Source organism: Rhipicephalus microplus, unplaced genomic scaffold (genome assembly GCF_043290135.1).
Source record: "Rhipicephalus microplus isolate Deutch F79 unplaced genomic scaffold, USDA_Rmic scaffold_541, whole genome shotgun sequence".
Taxonomy (NCBI): Eukaryota; Metazoa; Arthropoda; class Arachnida; order Ixodida; family Ixodidae; genus Rhipicephalus; species Rhipicephalus microplus.
The window spans coordinates 35,001-45,000 of record NW_027465101.1 but is presented as its reverse complement, the minus strand read 5'-3'; the positions used below and the strand labels follow the sequence as shown (position 1 = coordinate 45,000).

Sequence of the window (10,000 nt, the reverse complement as noted above, 5' to 3'; positions counted from 1 at the left end):
TGCGCGCGAACGTTCCCTGTTCGCGCGGCAAAGCCTGGAGGAGGCACGGCCCCGCAGCGTGTTCGAGCGCCCGGTCTACGGGACACCCTGCTTACTTCGAGGGCAACAAGCGCAACGCAAGGCTGCGATCTCGCGCACTTTGCGCACGGCTGGAGAAGCTTTGCTGGCCGGCTTTCGCTCCTCGTGTTTACCGTGCGTTAAAGTTGCGCGTCCGTGGCTCTCGCAGCTCTTGCGCGCCCGGTCGCAGAGAGGAGTACGCAACCTCGACCGCACTTTCCCTGCAGGCTTCCTTCCGACTCGAAGTCCTGCGGCGGTCTCAACGAGGTGCCACATCCTCAATGCAGTCGGTCGCCCCCGTTTCGGTTGGGCTCTGGCACGACGGTCGCCACCGTCTCGCCCTTGAGTGGCCGCTGTTGGCGCTCGCTGTGAGGTGTTCAGCGTGCTGTCCGTGTTGCCGACGCGGTCAAAACGAGTCGACGGCTCACGTTCCCTTGTGCGCCGAAGGCTCTCTTGATATGTGATCCGACCCTCAGACAGACGAAGCCAAGGGAAGACCCAAGGCCGCAATGTGCGTTCAAAGAATCAGTGCTCAGTGTGTCCTGCAATTCACACCAAGTCTCGCAGCTGGCTGCGTTCTTCATCGACCCGAGAACCGAGTGATCCACCGCTTAGAGTCGTGAAAAAGTGTTTGTTCAATTCCGTACAGTCAAAACCAAACGTTTCTGGCACTCGGCCAAACAGTGGCCAAGAAGGGCGCTTTTCAGCGCACGCTTGGACTCCAAAACTCTGCCGCGCCTTTTTCGGCTGCCGCAAATCGAGCAAACGGTGTGTTTCGGACGGCGTTTCGCTTCCGCTACTTGCGAGTGCTTTCGTGGTCCACCCCTCTATAAATACTCGGGAGGCGTCGAAGCCGGTTCTCCAAGCCGGACCCGTAGGTATCGTTGTGTGCTCGCTCTCATTGGCCCGCCTAACCAGAAAATGCCTGCGGTACACCCATTTGGATAAGAGTGCACGCAGATGCGGGCCTCGACGGCTACACATTTCCTCGGGCGGCCGCCTCCCGGCCTCCGTGGAGCGCGGGATGCACGGTCCCATCGACAAGCCTCTCCCGTTTTTACCGTGGCGTCGCGGTTCACCACGGCGGGCGGGTCGGTCTCCTCCGCATAAAAAGGGGGACCCCCGCTTTTTGTTCCACGAAATCGCACAAGCTTTTTTCGCATCCACGGTTTGCCACCGCACACCAAAATGCCGATCCGGCTGCCTACTTTAGCCAACAGGTGGAGCCAGGCGCGCCGTACTTGCGCGGCACTTCCCACGTCCACCGAAGTCGGTGCCAAGGACCACTTTCGGCGCCGGAGCCGCGTACGAGCCTACTCGAGGCGGAAGAACGAAGCCAGCAAGGGCCTGGCCGCAAGTGCGTTCAATTGTCGGGACGTCCAAGTCCCTCGTTCTTCCGTGCTTCCTCTTTCGGCAAGTCGTTGCGGCACCTTCCCAAAGCGCGCAGACCCGCTAATCGCGACGAGCGCGACGTGGCCGTGCCGCCTTTCCCTCGGCAGCAAGCAAAACGCCTGGCAACGTCGACGCTCCCCTAACCGCGATCTCGCACCGTGTTTCGTGTGGCGAATTCAAAAGCCGGCCGGCGCTGCTGCAACCATTACGGTCGGTACGCATACGCCGCGGAGGGCGGGACGGTCATCGGAGCGTGCGGTTCCTCCATCGAGTACTGCGCACCTCGGCCGTCGCATCGCCGTGCCATGACCGGCCGCGCGTCAACGCGAACCGGTGCCAGCGAGATCCCTCGCCTGCAAGAACCGACCGGCAGCCTCCGTCACCCGAGGACGCGGAGGCGCTTGCCGCGGACGGCGGGACGGTATGCACTGGTGCACAGCGGACCCGTCACATCGCCAGTTCCTTGACCGACCGCCGACGCTTGTGCCGTTCCTCTCGTACTTGGCAGTCGCCGCGCGATTGTCGGGTCTCGTTCTTGCACGCTCGAACGGTCGGGAGGGCACTCGGCTGGCGTTTCGGGAACGCGCAGCCTCGCCTTCTACCGACGTAACCACGACTCGCCGTTCGCGCTCCGCCGCTCCTGTTTACAGTACTAGGCGGTCCCGCAGCGGTCGGGTCGCGCATTTCGAGCGCTTCGAGCCACGGTGCAGTGGCGGGTCGAAAGCCGACCTATGAGTGCGTTGCGCCGTTTGTACCCGCGTCCGCCACCTGGCCGACCGTCCAAGGTCGCGGTGTTGGCGTCCGCTGGGCGCAACAATTTGTCACGGGGTGCCGCTCCACATTCAGGCAGCCCCGTGGGGAAAAGCCGACCCCGCGTCCAAACGGGGTCAGCGGCAGAAAGTGTCGGGCGCAGACGCAGCTGAGGCGCTCACCCTTCACAATCCGTTAATGATCCTTCCGCAGGTTCACCTACGGAAACCTTGTTACGACTTTTACTTCCTCTAAATGATCAAGTTTGGTCATCTTTCCAACAGACCGGCGCAACCGAAAGGCCGCGCCGGACATCGGTCCGAAGACCTCACTAAATCATTCAATCGGTAGTAGCGACGGGCGGTGTGTACAAAGGGCAGGGACGTAATCAACGCGAGCTTATGACTCGCGCTTACTGGGAATTCCTCGTTCAAGGGGAACAATTGCAAGCCCCTATCCCAATCACGAAAGAAGTTCCACGGGTTACCCAGTCTTTTCAGACAGGGATAAAGACACGCTGCTTCCTTCAGTGTAGCGCGCGTGCGGCCCCGGACATCTAAGGGCATCACAGACCTGTTATTGCTCTGTTTCGTGCGGCTAGGAGCCGCTTGTCCCTCTAAGAAGGTTGTAAGGTGCTGGGAACCCCGCACCTATTTAATAGGCTAGAGTCTCGTTCGTTATCGGAATTAACCAGACAAATCGCTCCACCAACTAAGAACGGCCATGCACCACCATCCACCGAATCAAGAAAGAGCTCTCAATCTGTCAATCCTCCCAGTGTCCGGGCCGGGTAAGTTTTCCCGTGTTGAGTCAAATTAAGCCGCAGGCTCCACTCCTGGTGGTGCCCTTCCGTCAATTCCTTTAAGTTTCAGCTTTGCAACCATACTTCCCCCGGAACCCAAATACTTTGGTTTCCCGGAAGCTGCCCGCCGAGTCATTTGAGTAACTCAGGCGGATCGCTGGTTGGCATCGTTTATGGTCAGAACTAGGGCGGTATCTGATCGCCTTCGAACCTCTGACTTTCGTTCTTGATCAATGAAAACATTCTTGGCAAATGCTTTCGCAGTAGTTCGTCTTGCGACGGTCCAAGAATTTCACCTCTAGCGCCGCAATACGAATGCCCCCGTCCGTCCCTCTTAATCATTACCTCGTATTCCAAAAACCAACAGAACAGAAACGAGGTCTTGTTCTATTATTCCATGCAAGTTTATTCAGGCGACTCGCCTGCGTTGAGCACTCTAATTTTTTCAAAGTAAAAGCACCGGCCATCTCGAGGCACACAATGAAGTGCACCAAGAAAGAACCGGCATGATGTTCAGTCCGAGCCGTCGCATCGGGTAGATGCACTACTCGTCTGGAACTGAGATCCAACTACGAGCTTTTTAACCGCAGCAGCTTTAGTATACGCTATTGGAGCTGGAATTACCGCGGCTGCTGGCACCAGACTTGCCCTCCAATTGATCCTCGTTAAAGGATTTAGAGTGTACTCATTTCAATTACGGGGCCTCAAAAGAGTCCCGTATTGTTATTTTTCGTCACTACCTCCCCGTGCCGGGAGTGGGTAATTTGCGCGCCTGCTGCCTTCCTTGGATGTGGTAGCCGTTTCTCAGGCTCCCTCTCCGGAATCGAACCCTGATTCTCCGTTACCCGTAACAACCATGGTAAGCAAGTAACCTACCATCGAAAGTTGATAAGGCAGACACTTGAAAGAAACGTCGCCGGCTCGTGGCCATGCGATCAGCACAAAGTTATCCAGAGTCACCACACAATACGGGCCGAAACCCGATCGATCTTGGTCTAATAAAAGCACCCGTTACCCAAAGGGCTCCAGGCTCACTGCATGTATTAGCTCTAGAATTGCCACAGTTATCCAAGTAGGAAGAAACGATCTAAGGAACCATAACTGATTTAATGAGCCATTCGCGGTTTCGCCTTATTTCGGCATGTACTTAGACATGCATGGCTTAATCTTTGAGACAAGCATATGATTACTGGCAGGATCAACCAGGTAATCGTTCGACTGCGCGTCCGTCCTCGCCCTCGGCGGGCCGGACGCAGTCTGTGTGCGGCGGAGGCCACCTTCAGGCGCCCCAACACGCTTATTTTGCACTCCGAGATGACGGCGTTCGAGCTCGCTACGGCACAACCTTCCCGAAAGACGAGTGGGAGCCGTGCGGCAAGAAGCACGTTCATGCTCGCTCTTTTTCGTTGCATCGACTCGGTCGCGCCGTGCGGGTTGCCCAAGCCCGCTGCACTGTCGGTGGACCGGCCGGAACTAGCAACGGAGCCGAGACTGCAAAGCCGCCAGACGACGGGTCACGCCCGCGTCTTCGGCGCTTTCGCATCTGAATCGCCCGAGGACGACACGGAACACACCTCGATATCGTGGTAAAACGGCACCGTCCGACAACCAGCCCCTAACGCATCAAGCGGATGAGGCTGCAGACGACTGCCGTGGATTCCCCTGGAGCAGACCCGAGGACACGCTTGACGAGGCCGAAGCCCGCCGCATATCAGACACCCGGTCGCTTTCGCGTACGCCGCTCACGAGAACCCCCACATAATAGCAGCGATAAGTACCCAGACCTCCTTGGGCCCTAATACGAGCGTACTCGAGAAAATTTCACCGCGGGTGTGCCCCGAAACGTGTGGCATGTTGAGCGTGCCACAAGTCTACGTCGCTCTCAAACCCGCCGAGGTCGTAGAATTTGCGACCCTACTCACGAAATTCCCACCGAGGATACGGCCGCAAACGTACCGCACCTTGGGTAGGCCACGAGTTTGTGCAACACTACGCTGACGGCACAGCACCGAGGTCGTGCGCGCACGCACGGGAAAATTCCGCCGCGGTTTCTGCCGAAAACGTGAGGCACCACGACTCTCCGCAAGTTCGCGTCGACTGCGAAAGACCGAAGTCGTGAACGACGTGTCCGCTACTCGCCGCCGACACGCTGGACACCAAACGTACAACGACTCGACGGCGTCGTAGAGGCCCACGACGCGGTTTTCCTTAACGACGTCTCGGCGTGGCACCGACAGGTTAGAACGGCCGACCAACGTTCCCTGTCCGCCGTTCGGCTCAGTCGAAGGGCTCGGCGACTTCGGCAACGCTGCGAAGCCGCACGGTGACGCACGCCATGTCCCCATTTTTTTTTTCTTTCTGCGTCTGCCGGGGTGCCCCTATAATAGCAGCGATAAGCACCCAGACCGCCGTGGGTCGCTCGCCCCGGCTGACGTGGTTTTTCGTACTCCTGCGGCGGTCGCCGTCAAGCACGTCCAAATACGCTACTTTCGTGGGCGCATTCACGCTCTTTCGCTTCGCCGGAGTGCCAGCACTCACTCTGCCAAAAACGGCGAACATCCGAGCGGCGGTTCCCACTTTTGCGTCGGCGTCGCAAACCCCGCCCCGGCAGACGAGGTTTGCCGTACTCGTGCGACGGTGGCCGGCGGGCACGTCGAAAGACGCCGATATCGTGCGCGAATTGGCGCACCTTGGCTTCACCGGAGTGCCGCCACTGACTCCTCCAAAAACGGCGAAGATCCGAGCGGCGCTTCCCACTTTCGCATCGGCGTCCCGAACTCCGCCCCGGCTGACGCGGTTTACCGTACTCGTGCGACGGTCGCCGGCGAGCACGTGGAAAGACGCCGATATCGTGCCCGAATCGGCTCCGTTCGGCTTCGCCGGAGTGCCAGCACTGGCTCGGCGAAAGACGACGAACATCCGAGCGACGGTTCTCACTATTGCGTACGCGTCGCAAACCCCGCCCCGGCAGACGCACTTTGCCGTACTCGTGCGACGGTCGCCGGCGAGCACGTAGAAAGACGCCGATATCGTGCCGGAATCGGCCCCGTTTGGCTTCGCCGGAGTGCCAGCACTCACTCGGCCACAAACGGCGAACATCCGAGCGGCGGTTCCCACTTAGCCGTCGGCGTCCCGAACTCCGCCCCGGCAGACGCGGTTGCCGAGCTCGTGCGACTAGCGACCGCGAAGCCGTCTCGCGACGCCGCTTTCGTGCGCGGCTCCCACTGCGACCTGGGTCACCCGAGGTCGACGAGCAAAAAAGAATGTCGAAAAAAATTTTTTTTTTTTTTGCGTCTGCCGGGGTGCCCCTATAATAGCAGCGATAAGCACCCAGACCGCCATGGGTCGCTCGCCCCGGCTGACGTGGTTTTTCGTTTTCCTGCGGTGGTCGTCGTCAAGCACGTCCAAACACGCCACTTTCGTGGGCGCATTCGCGCTCTTTCGCTTCGCCGGAGTGCCAGCACTCACTCTGCCAAAAACGGCGAACATCCGAGCGGCGGTTCCCACTTTTGCGTCGGCGTCGCAAACCCCGCCCCGGCAGACGAGGTTTGCCGTACTCGTGCGACGGTGGCCGGCGGGCACGTCGAAAGACGCCGATATCGTGCGCGAATTGGCGCACCTTGGCTTCACCGGAGTGCCGCCACTGACTCCTCCAAAAACGGCGAAGATCCGAGCGGCGCTTCCCACTTTCGCATCGGCGTCCCGAACTCCGCCCCGGCTGACGCGGTTTACCGTACTCGTGCGACGGTCGCCGGCGAGCACGTGGAAAGACGCCGATATCGTGCCCGAATCGGCTCCGTTCGGCTTCGCCGGATTGCCAGCACTGGCTCGGCGAAAGACGACGAACATCCGAGCGACGGTTCTCACTATTGCGTACGCGTCGCAAACCCCGCCCCGGCAGACGCACTTTGCCGTACTCGTGCGACGGTCGCCGGCGAGCACGTAGAAAGACGCCGATATCGTGCCGGAATCGGCCCCGTTTGGCTTCGCCGGAGTGCCAGCACTCACTCGGCCACAAACGGCGAACATCCGAGCGGCGGTTCCCACTTAGCCGTCGGCGTCCCGAACTCCGCCCCGGCAGACGCGGTTGCCGAGCTCGTGCGACTAGCGACCGCGAAGCCGTCTCGCGACGCCGCTTTCGTGCGCGGCTCCCACTGCGACCTGGGTCACCCGAGGTCGACGAGCAAAAAAGAATGTCGAAAAAAATTTTTTTTTTTTTTTTGCGTCTGCCGGGGTGCCCCTATAATAGCAGCGATAAGCACCCAGACCGCCATGGGTCGCTCGCCCCGGCTGACGTGGTTTTTCGTTTTCCTGCGGTGGTCGTCGTCAAGCACGTCCAAACACGCCACTTTCGTGGGCGCATTCGCGCTCTTTCGCTTCGCCGGAGTGCCAGCACTCACTCTGCCAAAAACGGCGAACATCCTAGTGGCGGTTCCCACTTTTGCGTCGGCGTCGCCAACCCCGCCCCGGCATACGCGGTTTGCCGTACTCGTGCGGCGGTGGCCGGCGGGCACGTCGAAAGACACCGATATCGTGCGCGAGTCGATGCTTCTTGGTCTCGCAGGAGGGCCGCCACTCACTCCTGCAAAAACGGCGAAGATCCGAGCGGCGCTTCCCACTTTTTCGTCGGCGTCGCAAACCTCGCCCCGGCAGACGCGCTTTGCCGTACTCGTGCGACGGTCGCCGGCGAGCACGTCGAAATACGCCGATATCGTGCCCGAATCGGCCCCGTTTCGCTTCGCCGGAGTGCCAGCACTCGCTCGGCCAAAGACGACGAACATCCGAGCGACGGTTCCCACTATTGCGTACGCGTCGCGAACCCCGCCCCGGCAGACGCGGTTTGCCGTACTCGTGCGGCGGTGGCCGGCGGGCACGTCGAAAGACGCCGATATCGTGCACGAATTGGCGCTCCTTGGCTTCACCGGAGTGCCAGCACTCACTCGGCCAAAAACGGCGAACATCCGAGCAGCGGTACCCACTTAGCCGTCGGCATCCCGAACTCCGCGCCGGCTGACGCGGTTGCCGAGCTCGTGCGACTAGCGACCGCGAACGCGTCTCGCGACGCCGCTTTCGTGCGCGGCTCCCATTGCGACCTGGGTTACCCGAGCTCGACCAGCAAAAAAGAAGGTCGAAAATTTTTTTTTTTTTTTCTGCGTCTGCCGGGGTGCCCCTATAATAGCAGCGATAAGCACCCAGACCGCCGTGTGTCGCTCGCCCCGGCTGACGTGGTTTTTCGTACTCCTGCAGCGGTCGCCGTCACGCACGTCCAAATACGCCACTTTCGTGGGCGCATTCGCGCTCTTTCGCGTCGCCGGAGTGCCAGCACTCACTCTGCCAAAAACGGCCAACATCCGAGCGGCGGTTCCCACTTTTGCGTCGGCGTCGTAAACCCCGCCCCGGCAGACGCGGTTTGCCCTACTCGTGCGACGGTCGCCGGCGAGCGCGTCGAAAGACGCCGATATCGTGCGCTAATTGGCGCTCCCTGGCTTCTCCGGAGTGCCGCCACTCACTCCTCCAAAAACGGCGAAGATCCGAGCGGCGTTCTCCACTTTCGCATCGGCGTCCCGAACTCCGCCCGGGCTGACGCGGTTTACCGTACTCGTGCGACGGTCGCCGGCGGGCACGTCGAAAGACGCCGATATCGTGCCGTAATCGGCCCCGTTTGGCTTCGCCCGTGTGCCAGCACTCACTCGGCCAAAAACGGCGAACATCCGAGCAGCGTTTCCCACTTTCGCATCGGCGTCCCGAAGCCCGCCCCGGCAGACGCGGTTTGCCCTACTCGAGCGACGGTCGCCGGCGATCACGTCGAAAGGCGCCGAATTCGTGCACGAATCGATGCTTCTTGGTCTCGCAGGAGGGCCGCCACTCACTCCTGCAAAAACGGCGAAGATCCGAGTTGCGCTTCCCACTTTTTCGTCGGCGTCCCGAACTACGCCCCGGCTGACGCGGTTTACCGTACTCGTGCGACGGTCGCCGGCGGGCACTTCAAAATACGCCGATTTCGTGGGCGCATTCACGCTGTTTCGCTTCCCCGGAGTGCCAACACTCACTCTGCCGAAAGCGGCGATCATCCGAGCGGCGGTTCCCACTTTTGCGTCGGCTTCGCAAACGGCGCCCCGGCAGACGCGCTCGTGCGACGTACTCGTGCGACGGTCGCCGGCGAGCACGTCGAAAGACGCCGATATCGTGCTCGAATCGACCCCGTTTCGCTTCGCCGGAGTGCTGCCAGTCACGGCGCAGAAAACGGCGAACAAGTGTTTTTTTTTTTTTCCTAGAATTTGTGTTATAGAAGGCACATTTGATATCGGACGATAATTTTCAACTTTATCACGCGCACCGATTTTCGTGTAGAGGTTTGCAAGTTTATGGGAATTTCTCCACTTGGAATAATGCGATTTAGTAGTACTACGAGAACTTCATGGATGTACTCAAGGGTACGGGGCAAGTCAGTTACGTCAACACCTGCAGATTTTTTACACTTCAAACTGAAAATTGTTGGTTGTGAGTCCTCGTGTGATATTAAAGGCCGATTCGCTAACACATAGAACAAAGAAAGAAAGGAAGAAAAAACGCCCGCGCTCGCTCAAGAAACCTGGGTTCGCAACAAGTGGCAACAACAAGCAACCGAGCGAGTGCGCCAAAACCCGTGGCGGCCGAACAAACGCGAAGTCCCAACCGCGTCAGCCGGGGCGGCACGGGACAGGAAAAATCACTTCAGCCGGGGCGGCGGGGCACCGAATAAACCTCGTCACCTCGTCGCAGGATAAAAGAGGAAACAAAAAGTCTAAACAGCGTCTGCTGGAGCGAATGCGTAATAAAACAACAACAACAACAAAAAAAAAAAACACCCGCGCTCAAGAAGTCTGCAATCACCACAAAAGGCGACTGTGACCGAGCAGCGTCAGCCGGGGCCGTGCGGAAACGGAAAAACCGCGACTACCGGGGCGTCGAGGCACCGAAAAATCCACTTCAGCCGCGGCGAAAAAAAAAAACAAAAAG

The 10,000-nt window shown here is 59.5% G+C and overlaps 2 non-coding genes across 2 annotated transcripts; both read right to left on the bottom strand.

Moving 5' to 3' along the window:
• Positions 1-523: 523 nt before the first annotated feature.
• On the bottom strand, positions 524-676 carry LOC142795071 (5.8S ribosomal RNA). The gene has a single exon (XR_012892733.1). It is a non-coding gene; the product is annotated as a 5.8S ribosomal RNA (ribosomal RNA).
• Positions 677-2,395: 1,719 nt separating this feature from the next.
• LOC142795066 (small subunit ribosomal RNA) lies at positions 2,396-4,210 on the bottom strand. Its single transcript, XR_012892729.1, has one exon. It is a non-coding gene; the product is annotated as a small subunit ribosomal RNA (ribosomal RNA).
• Between the last annotated feature and the right edge of the window lie 5,790 nt (positions 4,211-10,000).